The following is a 16,642-nucleotide window of genomic DNA, read 5'->3' as shown; positions in this document are numbered from 1 at the left end:
AAAAATTTCTGCCGCCGTGGTAATTAATCGATTTTAATTTTGCAAATTGCAAATGAAAGGTACAGTACACTTCTATAAGCAAAAATTTTTTTAACTTGCTATCTGCTTTATTTTCAGTCCTGTAACATTTTGAAAAAATGAATTGTTTTTGCGAAAGCTGGATTGCAAAATTTATTTTGCAAAATGTATTGAACCGATCTTAATGAAATTTATAGTTTTGTTTAACTGTATCATATAGTTTTTCTGAGTGAAATATGAAGGTCATAAGTGTAGCATAAATGGTTGAAAAACGTAAAATGCAAATACTTGTTTATGTATGGTTTTTTTCGCAATTATTGCTATTTTGCAACAAGGGTGACTATTTTTTCAATTTTTAACCAATTCTTCATTATAGGAAATTTAATTACTCAACTTTTATGTCAGTACATATTTTCTCGGAAATGAATAGTTTTAAAGTTATAAGCAAAAAACCAAAAAAAAAATCGAATTTTTCCTTCATTGTTTGACATTTTGATGATTTAAACAATGTTCCGGAACTTTTTGAGAGGGAGGTTAACTCAAATATTATTATTTGAGTTATTTTCAAGAAATTTCTGCAAAAAAATTTGAGTCACCTCTCAACGTCCATCTCAAAACAGATGGGCCCTGGACTACATACCTTTATATATATACTGATGCCTGAAAAAAACGAAGAAATGGTAGGTTTTGGAATATGCATCCCGAGTATTGAATATAATTCCTCCTCAAGACTTCCTGGAGCTCTAAGCATAAGCAAAGCAGAGAGTGTCGTGGAAATAGCAACTCCAAAACATCTAAAGAAAACTATAATATTTTCTGATTCGCTCAATGCAATAACCAATATTAAAACATGTAACATATCTGCTTCAGCAGATATAAGGGCTCTAAAAACAAAGAAACTTATATCTTCAGCCAATGATAATGGCACCAAAATTCTCCTTTCCTGGATACCTGGACACTCTAAACTATTTGGTAACACCAAGGCTGACACACTGGCAAAAATAGGAAGAGACCTGAATGTACCAATGGAAGTACAACTGGATCCCCAGGATGCCCTATCAGTCAACAGAGGAAAAATTACAAAAGATTACCAAGAAAAATGGAAATCTTTAGTCCATAAGAAGACTTTGCAATACAAAACAATTCAAGACTTCTTTCCCACAAAACCTTAATATTCAAATTTTCAATATAGAAATAGAAGACACACTACCACCATCATTAGAATGCGCACGGTCCATTGTTTAACAAAACAACATCTGTATAAAATGAATATAAAAGATAATCCTTTTTGTGAATGTGATCGTCTCGAGGATCTAAACCACATCTTTTTTGAATGCCCGATGAATGTGATTCCTAATTTTAATATATACACAAAATTCATTTCCATGGACTTCAAAACACCGCTCTCTATATACAACATTTCAAGTTCCTTAACGGAAGAATCAGTCAATGTAATTATGCGTTTTCTTGCAATTAACCAAATAAGCTTATAAACTGCAATGCGTTTTATAGCAACTAACAAAATAAGCTTACAAATTTCAAGGTTCAACTGTTGTTTATATGTATTCGTGTTATATGTTGCTATTTGTCATTTAATTTGTTTTAATCATACTTAACCTTACCCAATTAATCTCATTTAATTATATCACACCTTCACCTTATCAAAAGTCCGGGCCAAAAATATTGATTTTTGCAATTTGATTAAAAAAAATTGTTAAAAAAATTTGGACCACTTTTCACGAGGGCGACTTCTTGAACCTTATTCTGGGATGTCTCACGAGTGTGATTGTGCAAAAAAATCTCATGGGAATATTTTTCCCAGCGAACTCGCCGTTTTCGCCTTGTCTAGATGCTAATCTTTCTATTCTGAAGAAAATTCCATTTCTTTTTCAAAGTACAAAATTTCATTATTCGCTTTTAACTCCATTGTTTTAAAAAGTAATCATTCTAAGCCGGTCAAACTTCTGGAAACTCTTAATAATACATAAATAAAAAGGACCAAATAAGGTCAATGACTAATATTAATTAGGATGGTGATTACTGGATTGCTTCCGATCACTTTTTCGCTGAAAAAATTAGGGACTGACATTCTTTTCGTTATAAGTCACTTAATTTTTGAGGTAGAAACTTTTTTTTATTTCTGCAGATAGAATTTTTTAAATACTTTAAATTACTTTGAACAAGTTATCCTCGAAAAATTCATAGTTTTCACGTCTTTTGATTTTGAAACTACAATACTTAGCATTTGACGAAGAAGAGCTGATATAATATATAGAGCTCGATTACTATTGGTCTTAAAGAAAATAAAAAAAACAGTTTTGTTTATTTTTTAAAAGGTACATTTTTGTTAAGTAAAGCTCTTCTGATAAAACGAAAACTTTTGGAGTTTTTAGCAGAAAACTTATTAAAAACATTATTTTGTTCGATATAAAACTAACACTTACGATAGCGAATAAATCTAAAACTATTAATTTTATCAAAAAAATGTATAAAGCGTTTTTTGCTTAGAATGAATGTTTTTACGAACTTTTGCGGTCAAAATATCATAAAAAATTTCCACCTCCCGAGATGTGGTGGTAACCACCCCCATGGTAAAAGCGCCTTTAGGCATCATAGATTTTGATCCTTGGACTATCCACTACTTATTCTCAAATTTTCAAGCAAATCGATCCGTTCTGTAAAAATTGCGAGGTTTTGTCCCATTTCAAGCTTCATTACTTGGACTTTAAAGTTTAAAATGGTTTGAATCATTATTTTTTAAAACTTAATATAAGCTTACTTATTTTTGATTTATGGTCTTCATTATACTTAAATATTGGTATTATCACAGCATTATATTCAAAATATAATATGTAATTAACCTAAAAACGTGATAATAATAAATCTTGTTGATATTTACATACACTCACTACCAACTTGATTTTTCAAGCAGAATTTAAAGCTAAATAAATCTAGGAAGGTAATTTTGACCTAGGCTTACCTTCAACTCAGTAAATTACCACCACAAAAATTGTCTGAACATCCAAACAGCCTACAACTATATCTAATAAATCTATTCACAATTACACAAACAATCCACGAAAAAAACTACCTTCTTATAAACAAGTTTTTCTAAAATAAACAAAAAACACAAATTCACAATTTTTATTGTGTAGTCTCGTCAGATAAAACCGATTCATTCATTGCAGTTATTCATGGCCGTGTATGTTTATCGTCAACGTCAGTGTCAAAAGATTTTTTAAAACAATTGCAATCGCCGGAGCAATACAAGGAGCCACCAAGTAACTAGATCGTTGGTATACGTCCTCACAATAAAGTCGCGCTCATGGAACTGGATTGGCGCCGCGAGGCAGGGTTGCCAAGTCGTTTGAATATTTTACAGGAGAGATTAGGATGTTTATTAATATTTTTGTTTACATCGTTGATTGTATTTAAAACTGTATTAAAAAATAGCCCTAGTAACACGAATTGCATAATGGGGTTCTAATCTGAAACTATCAATTAGTTGATTTAATGAAACCTATATTTAGAGTAGTGTGAATCTATTAGTATTAGATAATATACGCACATTAACCCTATATTATTGTACTAAGATTATACTATAAAAATATCTGATACTAGATGAAGTAGTTTTTAATCCTAATAGCAATATTAATAATATTTAAAAATATTAAAATATTACTAAAGATTTTTAAATTGAAAATTTATTGGTCCATTTCCTTGGTAACACCTCCAAGGCTTCTAAAATTTGCAAGCCAGATGGATGCTGAAGCGAAGAAGACAAGAGGGAATTCAAAAAACTTACAATTCACGACCCCGTCTGTTCAGCTGGTAAATTCCAACAGAAAATGGACCTATCTACTTAAAGAAGTAACGACCAATATAAAAATAAAATAAAAATTCCATTTTTATTCAGTTTATTCAGAATAAGAATGGCCGTATCGTCAGCGTATATGATATTGTTGATTACTTATTTACCTAGTCTTAGTCCCTCTTGTCTGTCATCCAAAGACTCTGTTAAAATTTCTTCAGAGTACAGAATAATAATACTGAGTAACAAACACAACCCTGTCTTTTGATGTGTAGTTTTTCAGTACAAATATCCCCAACTTGAATAGAGGCTACTTGATTGTAAATTAAGTATTTTAGCAAGCTTATTTCGTAGTGGCCAAGTCCTGCTGCCAGCAGGAAATCGATAAGTCACAACTTTTCTGTAAGAGAACGCGCATATACAAATTAGTGCCTCTTTAGTTCCTAGGTCATCTCCAAATCCAAGTTGCTTATTACCCATTCCATTCTACTTTCGCACAAAGGGAATACTCGTTTTTGTATAAATTGTAAAAGTATATTTAGTGCGTAACTCCAATTGATTTACTCCAATCAATCATCTAGTATTCTCCTTCGTTGTAAATTTTGTTAAAGAAATGGTTAAGTAAGTAATGTTTTTCTTGTATAAAAATTTAAGTAGCTCAGCCGGTATTTGATCTGGTTCAGGTGTTTTATTGTTTCAGCTTGCTGTATTGCTTTCTGACTTCTGATTTCAGTACACTGGGACCTCTGTCTAACTGGTTGCCACAGGTAGTATGTGGATTATTTTTTCGAGAAACATCGTCAAAAAGATCACTGATGTATCTCTCCCAGTATTTCACTTATTTATTTATTTATTAAGCGCAACAGGCCTTGTAGGCCTAGGGATAAAATGTTTACATTTCTGATTACATAAATAATAAATAACTTAATATAACTTACATAACTTTATGCAAAATTTTATTTAATTACCCTTCAGTCTTTTTATACACTCCTTCATCACCTCCCTCCATCCCTTTCTGTCCAATGCTAGTTTTTTCCATCTCTCAATGTCACTTATCTTCAAGTCTTCGTACACACTATCCTATCTTTTCCTTGGCCTGTCTTGCCTCCTCTTCTGTATTCTTCGTGAGAGTACCATTTTTGACATTCGTTTACTTCCCATTCTCTCGATGTGCCCCAAAATATCGTATTCTCTGTGCTTTGATCGTCGTCGTGATCGTTGGCTTTTGATATAGTTCTTCCAATTTTTTATTGGTTCTTCTTCTCCACGGACCTTCTATTTTCACACCTCCATATATTGCTCTTTGCATTTTTCTCTCCCATCTTTTTAAAAGGTCTGTTTCTGACTTCTTGAGCACCCATGTTTCGCATGCGTATATTTCTGTAGGTCTGATAACAGTCTTATAAATTCTTATTTTTGGTTTTCTTGATACGTATTTGCATTTCAATAGTGTGCGTAATGCTCCGTGTTTTTTATTTCCTTTGGCCCTTCTTGCCTTTATCTCCCCTTCTTCATGACCATTTTCATCTATTTTGGCTCCCAGGTCAATAATTTCTTTGGCTCTTTTGAACGAGTATGTTTTTTCTACATCTATTTGTACTATATTATCTTTTTCTTATTGGATCTCTCCCATTATTATAATATACTTTGTCTTTTCTTCATTTATTTTAAGTCCGAATTTTTTGGCTTCTGTTATTATGTTTTTCATTAACTTTTGAAGTTCTTTTTTGCTTGTTGCTAATAGCGTCAGATCATCTGCAAATGCTATGCATTGGTGTCCGTTTTTAAATATAGTTTCTTGCATGTTTAATGTTTATTCTGCTTTTTCTGATTATTCCTTCCAATGTTAGATTGAATGCAGTTGTTGATAGTGGGTCTCCTTGTCGTAGTCCTTCCTTGGTTTCAAACTTTTTGGATGTATACCCTTTCCAAGCTATTTCGTTTGTTGTGTTTTCCATCGTCATCTTTACCATCCTGACAATTTTACTTAGTATCACGAATTCTTTCTACAGTTCGTACATCTGCTGTCTGTTTACTGTTTCGTAGGCCTGCTTAAAGTCGATGAACAAAGCATATAGTACTGTTTTATGTTCGTAACAGGTAGTCTGTATTTCTTTTAAGGTATATATTTGGTCAGTCGTTGATCTGTTGTTTCTAAGACCTGCCTGGTATTCTCCCAGTACTTTTCCGAATATTGCTTAGCCTTTTATTTATACTTTGTGCCAAGTTTTTGTAAACTATTTCTAGTAGTGCGATGCCTCTGTAGTTTTCGCATAGCATTCTATCACCTTTTTTATGTATAGGGCATATCCTTACTATGGTCCACTCTTCTGGCTTTTTTTTCTACTTCCCATATTCTTTTTATCAGGTCATATATCTCTTTCTGTAGTCTTTTTCCTCCTGATTTTATTATTTCGGCCGATATTTCTGTTACTCCTGGGCTTTTGTTATTTTTCAAGCTATATATTTAGTTTTCTATTTCTTGTTCTGTGGGTATTTATATTGCTATCTGATCATCTTCAATTTCATGGTGTGTTTCCTTTTGTACTTTGCTCTTATTTAGCAGTTATGTGAAATAGTTTTGCCAGTTTCCCATTATTTTTTCTGGTTCATTTAGCAACATCCCTTTATCATCTCTCATATTTGGGTTGTTTTTCTGATATCCTCTTTACAGTTTTTTTGCTTCCTGGTAGAATGATCTTATTTCTTTTTTTTGTTGAAATTTTTCTTCTATTTCTTTTAGTTTGTTCTCGTTATATTTTCTCTTGTTGCTTCTACATTTTCTTTTCATGATTTTTCTCAATTCACTGTATTCTTCTCTATTGCTATCTTCGTTATTTGTGAGATTTTTGAGTCTTACCTTTCTTATTGCTTATGCTACTTCTTGACATTCTTAAGCATACCAATCTTTTTTTGTGCTGTCTTTTGGTTTTCGCTAGGGTTACTTTACTTGTGTTCAAGACTGCTTCTCTTATATTTTTCCATTGTTTGTCTGGGTTTGACGTTTCTTGTTCCCTGATTAGTCTGTTGGTGATTCCCTGTTCATACTTCTTCTGTGTGTTATTATCTTTTAATAGTTCTATGTTGAATTGTTTTCCAATTTCTTGTTTTGTTTTATTGTTTTTCTTTGTATTATGCTCGATTTTGTATTCTGCTCTCACCAAGTAGTGGTCCGAGTTGCAATCCGCTCCTCTCATGCTCTTTACATTTATTACATTGCTTGCATGTTTCTTCTCTATTAAAATATGGTCTATCTCATTTACTGTCTTTTTATCAGGAGAAAACTACGTTTATTTATATATATCTTTTCGGCGTAATTGTGTGCTTCTTATCACCATTTGTCTTTCTGTTGCAAAGCTCATTATTCTTTGGTCATTATCGTTCGACACCTCATGCTTACTATATTTCCCTATTATGTGCTCCTGACTTTGGCGTTACAGTCTCCCATTATTATTTTGATGTCAAACCCTGGTAATTTATCATATTCTCTTTCCAATTGCTCGTAGAATACATCTTTTTCTTCTTCTGTGGCGTCTTCAATCGGTGCGTGTACATTTATTATACTTATGTTTCGTTTGTCCCCTTTTAATCTTAACGTGCATAATCTATCTGATATTGGTTGGAATACCATTACTCTTTCCTTCCATTTTCGCTGTATTATAAAACCTGTTCTTAACCTTCTGGTTTCTCCCCGGCTTTTAAAAAATATCACGTCTTCTATTTCTACTATTTCTGACTCCAATTGTTTTGTCTCTTGTAAAGCTATTATTTCTACGTTATATCTTTTAATTTCTCTAATTAATTCTTTGAGTTTTCCTGTTTCGTATGTGCCTCTTACATTCAATGTAACCAAGCTGACTTTAGTTTTCTCTTTGTGATTTTTACTTATTGCCTTGTCCATTGCCTGCGTCATTTCCGTCTCTTTTATATATGTTGCAAACTGTATCTTGTCATTTTTCGGCTCTTCTTTTTTATTGCTCTCTTGATTTGTTCTATTTCCATAGTTCGTAATCCTCTTCTTTGGATTGTTCGTCGTTATTTGTTTCCTTTCACTGCTGTTGCTTAGTTTTTTGCTTTGGCCTCTACCACCAACGTTTGGTTCATTCCATCCCAACGCCATATTTCATGACCGGCATATATTTTCTTATACCCTACTTTTACTTTTCTCCCTTCCTTTCTTAGTTCTTGCGCTTTTTGTCTGACATGTTTTTGTGCAATTCTGTCGTTCTTTGATAGGTCATCGTTGATATAAACTAGACCTTCTTCTCGATTTCTCAATTTGGTTTTGTTTCGCATGATTTTTATTTTATCTTCTTTCTTTTCAAGCTCAACCAGACAAACTTTTTCTCCTAACTTCAGAGCCTTCTCTATTTGTATTTCAGTATTTCACTATTACTATACGAACACACTACTGGATCAGTTAAAGTGCTTGACACACTTTCAAACGAATTTCATCCAGAACGGGGTGTCAGACAGGGATGTATACTATCTCCACAATTATTCAACATATATGGAGAGCATATTATGAGAAGAGCACTTGAAGGATGGGAAAAAAGCATCTCCATAAATGGTCATAAAATAAACAACCTACGTTTCGCAGATGACACAGCCCTTCTTGCAAATAGTCAAGCAGAGCTGATTGATCTTATACGACTGGTTGAAAACGAAAGTCAAATATTTGGTCTGCAATTAAACATATCAAAGACAAAGATCATGATAGTGGATAGACTACATAACAATCATCCACATATAATAATAATAATATCGTATGGCATTTTTGCCGGGGAGATCCTTTCGGATAGTTCCAGCGCCAATTACATCTTTAACCCTGTTTCAAGTAACTAGTGTCGATGTACACTAGCCCAGGGGGACCGACGGTTTAACGTACTCTCCGAGGTACGGTGAGACGGCTCGTATCATTATTGGAAATGAAAATGGTTTGCCTTTGGCAGGACTCGAACCCACGTATACTGGCGTATGAGGCCAGCGATTATGCCGTTACACCACGGCCGCTCACATCCACATATAACCACAATCGGTTTGAGGTTGTGAGCTCATACTTATATCTGGGATCATTAATCACAAACACAGGGTCACTACAGGAAGAAATAAAACGTAGATGTGATCTAGAAAAAGTCGCCACAGCAAAAATGACCACAATATGGAAGGACTGTCAAATTTCAAGAGCGTTAAAGATGAGGTTGATCAACTGCTTAATATTCCCAATACTGACTTACGGATGTGAATATTGGACCCTGAGAAATTCGGAAAAAAGAAAAATAGACGCCACTGAAATGTTCTGTTGGAAACGAATGCTACGATTTCCTTGGACCGACCATAGAACAAATAATTCGATTTTAAGAGAGCTAAAAGTTAGCCAACGGCTCTCCAGTAAAGTCCATCTCCAACAATTAAAATACTTTGGACGTGTTATGAGAGCCAACACAGAAAACATGGAAAGACTCATTATACAAGGAATGGTGGAAGGCCGAAGATCACGAGAAAGATCCCCAACAAGATGGATCGATCAGATTACAGGAATATGCAAAAGACCTATGCATGAGTTAAAAGAAATGACCAGAGACAGAGATCTTTGGAGACGGATAATACACGACATCACGTAGACCACTACACTGCCTCCGGGGGGTCAGGATTGAAGAGAGAGATTTCACTATTCATCGTAGTCACAAATTGGTGATAAGATTACGTACTGATCATATTCTTCTTCTTGATGTGCCTATCAATCCATGACGAATGTTAACGATCATGGTGACAATTTTTATTTTATCTGCAGCAGCGCGGAAACGCTGCACAGATGTTGTACTGACTCAGGTTTTAACGTTCGTTAACCGGGATGTTCTTCTTCTTCCTGGACATCGCTCTCCAAATAGTTTTACTTGCAGGATGGCTTGTAGGAGGTCGTATCTGGATTCATTGTGCATAATGTATCCGAAGTTTTGTAACTTTCGAGATTTGATGGTGGTCAATAACTCTGGAAGCTATTCGAGAGGCTCAAGTAAAATGCTGCCCTAAAAGACACGTCAAGACGAAAAAATAACCATTGAAACAAAGCCACTAATGGAAACTAGAAGAAAAATCAAAGGAAGCGAAAGCACTGACGAAGAAAAACTGCGAAAAATAAACAAAGAGGTATCAAAAGCTATAAGGAGAGATTTAAGGAAATTTAAGAATGAAAAAGTCCAGCGAACTGTAGAAGAGAATAAAAGTCTGAAAGTCCTGAGAAGACAGCTGAACAATGGAAAATGCGAAATACATAAACTAGAGAACAAAGAAGGAGTCCCCACATAAAATAGAGAAGAACTACTACACATAGTTGAAGACTTCTATCAAGAACTATATACAAGCCAAAGAGAAAACCAAAAGAATTTAGAAGCCGCTGCATCACGCAAAGTTATCAACCAGGGTTCAGAGCTCATGCCAGAGATCACACTAAGCGAAATCCAGGATGCAATGAAAAATATGAAAAACAACAAAGCGCCAGGAGAAGATGGAGTCGTAATAGAAGCTATAAAGATGGGTGGACGTGCCCTTCTCAACCAAATAAAAATTTTGTTTAACCTTTCTTTGTCTAACAGATTGTTGCATACCGGAAACATGGAACAATGCAGTAACAATTTTACTACACAAGAAAGGAGACAAGGCACACCTAGAAAACTATAGACCGATCAGCTTATTGAACCACATCTATAAAATGTTTACCCGAATGATTACAACAAGACTAGAAAAAAAGTTAGATTTCTACCAACCCCGAGAACAAGCTGGATTCCGCTCAAAATTCGGAACAAACGATCACCTACAAACAGTAAAAACCTTAATAGAAAAGTCGATAGAATATAAGAGACCGCTGGTACTTATCTTCGTAAACTTTCAAAAAGCCTTCGACACTGTGGAATTAGACAGCATTATAACTGCTCTGAACAATAGTAGAATAGATTACCGGTTTACAAAGCTAGTGCAAACATTATACCAAAACGCCACAATGCGTGTAAAACTACATGATACTACCAGAGAAATTCATATCAAGCGAGGTGTGAGACAGGGCGACACTCTCTCACCTAAATTATTTATAGCGGTCCTCTAATACGCCTTTAAAATGCTAAAGTGGGACAATAGAGGAATAAAAATAGATGGAGAAATGCTCAATCATCTGCGTTTTGCCAACGATATAGTACTTATTACCGAAGATCTGGGTGAAGCACAACAAATGCTACTAGAATTAGAAAACGTATCTTCAACAATAGGTCTAAAAATCAGTAAAAAAACATCAGTAAGACCAAATTTATGACAAATTAATTCCCAGCGAACACCTGACCATCCAAAATCAAGTGGTAGAATTGACAGAAAAGTACATATATCTCGGTCATGAAATCAGAATAGGCAAGGACAATCAGACTTGCGAATTTCAACGACGAATAACACTTGCTTGGGCGGCGTATGGTTCACTAAGAGACATCTTCAAGAGCAACATCCCGACAGCTATGAAACGGAAGATATTTGACCAATGCGTTCTTCCTATTATGACATACGGAGCAGAAACTCTCACGCTCACAAAAACAACAGCACTAAAAATGCGAGTGGCACAAAGGCGCATGGAAAGATCGATTCTCGGCGTGACAAAAAAAGACAAAATAAGGAACCAAGACTTAAGGAAAAGAACAGGTATCACTGATGTCGTTGAACGTATAGCCAGGCTGAAATGGAATTGGGCAGGTGACATAGCGCGACTGGAAGACTCAAGATGGACCAGAAAACTAATTGACTGGCGCCCAAGAGAAGACAAACGCAGCGGAGGACGACCACCAACACGCTGGATGGACGACATAAACCGAATATCCAAGAAATGGCAACAAGAAGCACAGAACCGTGAAGAGTGGCGAAGAATGGGAGAGACCTATGTCCAGCAGTGGACAGAAGAGGTTGTATGATGATGATGATGATGAATGGCTCTCAGTTCTTCTTCATTATTCTGCAAGAATTCTTCATATTCTCCGATATAGCCACATCTCAAATACTTCCAACTCTCTGCACATATTTTCGTTCGAGGTAGAGTATTTTAACACCATAAAAAAGGACAGAGAAGACGTAGCATAGCAGCATTCTTTTTTTAAGGATAGAGGGGTTGTGGCTTTTATGGATCTGGTTGACTGTGGATCTAGATTTTTCGATCTGCACTCCTATCTCTTGGTTGTTAGTCCATCCTTTATTTAAGGTGACGAGATACTTGTAGGGCGCCCTCTTTCTATAGAGGATTGATTGACATAGAGTTCACCTTCTATTCTGTTATCTCTTTATTGCTAATGATCATAAGCTTTTTCTTCTTTACGTTTTTATGGAGTCCATATTGTTGACTGTAATACGTAATTTTGTTCATAAGGACTGGTAGGTCTTCTAGATTGTCCGCAAATACTATGGTGTCATCTGCATATCTGATGTTGTTTAGCGATTACCCGTTTAGTAAAATCCCTTTTTCAGTTCCTCACTCCACGCATTATTTTCACATATTCGATGTGTTTGCCTTCAACTTTGAGATTTGGGGACTGATGCCAGTCTTCTTTTTTTGTGCCTATTCGTTTCGAATATTGGCGATCATTCTAGCTATAATTATTTTATTAACTAATGCTTTCGGTAGATTCGTTGTTGCCGTGGCAAATCATTTCCTCAGGTTCTTTAACCATGATATTTTTGTTCTCCCAAAAGGTTTCTAATTATTTTCAGATCTGAGTTATTAATTCCTACTTCTTTTAGTATTTGGATGATCTTGATATGCAGTACTCGATTAAACGCTTTCTCGTCGGAATTTACGTCTCTGCATCTCTGAAATAAGACTTCTATTTAGAATAAAGCCTATTTCGTGCCAAAGGGGAAAACTTCTTTTTCACATGGCTTATAAATTTAGATAAAAATTTTAGGAGATGACTCGTGAAGCTTATCGTACAGTATTCCTCGCATTTCTTATATCCTAGTTTTTTTTTGGAAATGCAATAAACTCAGATTTCAGCTATTCTCTTAGTGTTTCTCCAGAGTTATATGTTGTTGAGTATCTGTGTGAATATTGCCATTGAGTCGTTGTCCATTAGTTGGAATAGTTCTGCTTGTATATTATCGGGGTCTGTTGCTTTGCCATCCTTTAGCTGTGTTTTTAAAGAATAAACTTTCTGCTGTAATATTCTTGGTCCATGATTTATATCTTTTTGTAGCTCAAAGGTGTTATTTCTTAAATATTTTTTCCACGTTCTTATTTGGTAATATATTTTTGACTTTATTTAGGTATATTTTTTATTTTTTATTTGACTTTCCCTGTTCTTGTTTGACGTACTTATAATATATTTTCTATAAAAGAGCTCGTAGAAAAAAATAGAGATGTAGAACGTGTAGAGAGCAATGGAAAATCAAGAAGTACACAGACAACAGATAACACCTATACAAATGCAGTCAGATAACTTTACCAAGGATATTAATGTAGATTAAAGTCGAATAAAACTACTCAAAAGCGTTTAAAGTCGACAAAGGACTTCGACAAGAATGCTACCTGTCACCTTTATAAAGATACCACTACCAATCTTTATAAAGATGAAACATTAAAAAATGGAAAAAAAATGTGGACAGATGGGAGTAAAGATTGAAGACAACTATAACCAGAAACTTTTGTTTGCCGATAATTAAATAATTTTATCGCCAACCGTCACTAAAGTCATTCATTATTGTACTCATTTGCTCTCATTTGCGGCAGTAAAGTAACACTTTATTGTACTGAAAGAAGAATTTTACTTTACCTGCCGCGATTAATCAAATTAACCGAGATTCAACGTAAGTGGTTGATGGCAGTAATCGAATAGCGAGTATTTGAGTGAACTTAAAATTTATTTACTTTAATTATTAAAAATATTGTAAAAAATTTACGTTATTATTAATTAAATTTATGTCAGAAAGTGAAATTCTGTAATATTTTTCAATTATATTCATAAAACATAAATCGAGCCTTTACAGATTTAGTAATTAGGTACTTATTCAATATTGATAACAACTATCGATTAAAGATCGAAATCGGTCATCATGCAAAAGCATTCTGTCATCGTCATTACTGTCATGCGAAATTTTTATTTCGTCTAAAATTAATAAAAAACTTAAATCTTTTAAGTTTTGTATTAATGCAAACATATTATGAAACGGTGTTTTTGTTAATTCGATTATACAGGGTGCGCCAAACCTCTGGTCTTCTTTGATTACGGCTAAACTATGAGATATACAAAAAAATGTTTATAACAAAACTAATGTGTATCAAAGAGGTCTATATTCTAAAATTATTTTTGATTATACAGGGTGAGTCATAACGACGGTATGAACTAAAGTTTTATTTTTTTAAATGGAACACCCTGTATATTAAATCATTTTCGAATATATTATTTAAAAATATGAAAAATTTGTATAAGGTCTTATAGGCCTAAAGTTAATAATTTTTGAAATATTTACATTTTTATTGAAAAAAATGGTAATATTTATAGGGTTGTGGATTATGTTTCCAAAGAAATAAAAATTTAAGTGATAGGTCAAAATTTTTAAAATATAATGTTATTTTTAAATAATTTAATATTTTTTACTTTTAGCCATAAAATATACATTGTGATCACTATTTGCAAATACAAAATTTTCTCATTTTTTTGATGGGACACCCTGTATATTAGTTTTGCATTTTGTAGTAAATATTACAACCTTTCTTTTGGTATAAGGTTGTATGTACCTAGCATGTTTCGTTTTGTAGATATTTAAAAAAAAACTATAGATTTTACGTAAAATATGAAAATAAAAACGTAATTAAAGATTAAAATAAATACAATTGCTAGTACAATTCAATTGAATTTAATAACTTTAAATTATCTTACATAAAAATATTTTACCATTTTAATGAATGCATAAATTAGTTACTAAACTAAATAAACAACCAAATTTTAAATCAACCGTAGTAATTTTTCTACTACAGCAACTTTCCTGTACCAAATTAATTGTTAAGTAGTTAAATTGTATTTAGTTAAACTTTTAATTTACCTTTTAAATTTACTTACATACATCATACATCTTGAGAATATAAAAATTATTATAAAGTATGCTTTAAAATAGCTGAATGTTAAATGTATCAGCCAAATTATTTATTAATATAAATAATATTTACTCGTGTCACAAAAGCTGGTAATACCTTTGTAGTTGAAATTTTTGTAACAATTTTTTATATTTTAAATTTTAATTTTTTAACCGAAAATTTTTTGGATATGACATTTGTTTTGGGCGAAACCATTAGAAATTATTACCAGCTTTTATGACACGAGTAGGTACATAGATACTATTTACTTCTTAATATACTTCCATAACGTTCATTTGTTTCAAAGCATACTTTATACGTTCTCAAGATGTAGGTAAATTAAAAAGTTATTAACTGATCTTACTCGTAAATACAATATAACTAACAATTAATTTGGTACAGGAAAGTTGCTGCGGTAGAAGAATTACTACGGTTGATTTAAAATTTGGTTGTTTATTTAATTTAGTAACTAATTTATGCATTCATTAATATGGTAAAATATTTTTTGTAAAATAATTTAAAGTTATTAAATTCAATTGAATTGTACTGGCATACGATTTATTTTAATCTTTAATTACGTTTTTATTTTCATATTTTATATTTTAGTGTATGTTTCTAAAACCAGATTATAATTATTTTTTTGCAAAAAAATGTTTAAATAAAAAAACCGCAAAAACGTAAAATCTATAGTTTTTTTTTTAAATATCTACAAAACGAAACATGCTAGGTACATACAACCTTATACCAAAAGAAAGGTTGTAATATTTACTACAAAACGCAAAACTAATATACAGGGTGTCCCATTTAAAAAAAAATGAGAAAATTTTGTATTTGCAAATAGTGATCACACTGTATATTTTATGGCTAAAAGTAAAAAATATTAAATTATTTAAAAATAACACTATATTTTAAAAACTTTGACCTATCACCTAAATTTTTATTTCCTTGGAAACATAATCCACAACCCTATAAATATTACCATTTTTCTCAATAAAAATGTAAATATTTCGAAAATTATTAACTTTAGGCCTATAAGACCTTATACAAATTTTTCATATTTTTAAATAATATATTCAAAAATGATTTAATATATAGGGTGTTCCATTTAAAAAAATAAAACTTTGGTTCATACCGTCGTTCTGACTCACCCTGTATAATTGAAAATAATTTTAAAATAAGACCTCTTTGATACACATTAGTTTTGTTATAAACATTTTTTGTATATCTCATAGTTTAGCCGTAATCAAAGAAAACCAGAGGTTTGGCGCACCCTGTATATAGTACGGTGACAGATATTTATTAATTTACATTGAGTTTCCTATGGCCCGTTTTCCAATTCACCACCCGGTATATCTCACTTTTAGTTAGCATTAAAAGGTTGTTTAGTAAGGAGTTTTTTTGAAAAAACATAGTTTTTGAGTTATTTATGTAAAATCGGTTAAAACATGAATTTTTCTCACGAAAAATTAAAATCTTTGATCTTTAATAACTCAAAAAGTTTTGATTTATTTTAATAACTTTATTTAACAAATTTTACTTAGAATTTGTCCCCTACCTATTTATGGGGTTATTTTTAATAAAATAATTTTCGCCCCCGAGAAGGGGTGGTATCCACCCCAGGGTAAAAGGGGAAGTTGGCACCATGTCACCTTTTCTTCTTGAGATATCCTCTAACCACTCACCAATTTTCATGCAAATCGATGGAGGTTGGACGAAAT

The 16,642-nt window shown here is 32.8% G+C and overlaps 1 protein-coding gene across 3 annotated transcripts in view; it reads right to left on the bottom strand.

Annotated features, from left to right (window-relative positions):
* LOC126889574 (high affinity cGMP-specific 3',5'-cyclic phosphodiesterase 9A) overlaps positions 1 to 3,335 on the bottom strand; it is a 1,727,652-nt gene extending 1,724,317 nt beyond the window's left edge. For all 3 annotated transcript variants that reach the window (XM_050657957.1, XM_050657959.1, XM_050657958.1), the window contains exon 1: positions 2,999 to 3,335. The gene's annotated coding sequence lies outside the window, so the exon portion shown is untranslated. The remainder of the gene's footprint in view (positions 1 to 2,998) is intronic.
* Between the last annotated feature and the right edge of the window lie 13,307 nt (positions 3,336 to 16,642).

This window comes from Diabrotica virgifera, chromosome 8 (genome assembly GCF_917563875.1).
Source record: "Diabrotica virgifera virgifera chromosome 8, PGI_DIABVI_V3a".
Taxonomy (NCBI): Eukaryota; Metazoa; Arthropoda; class Insecta; order Coleoptera; family Chrysomelidae; genus Diabrotica; species Diabrotica virgifera.
This window is presented reverse-complemented; position numbering and strand designations above follow the sequence as displayed.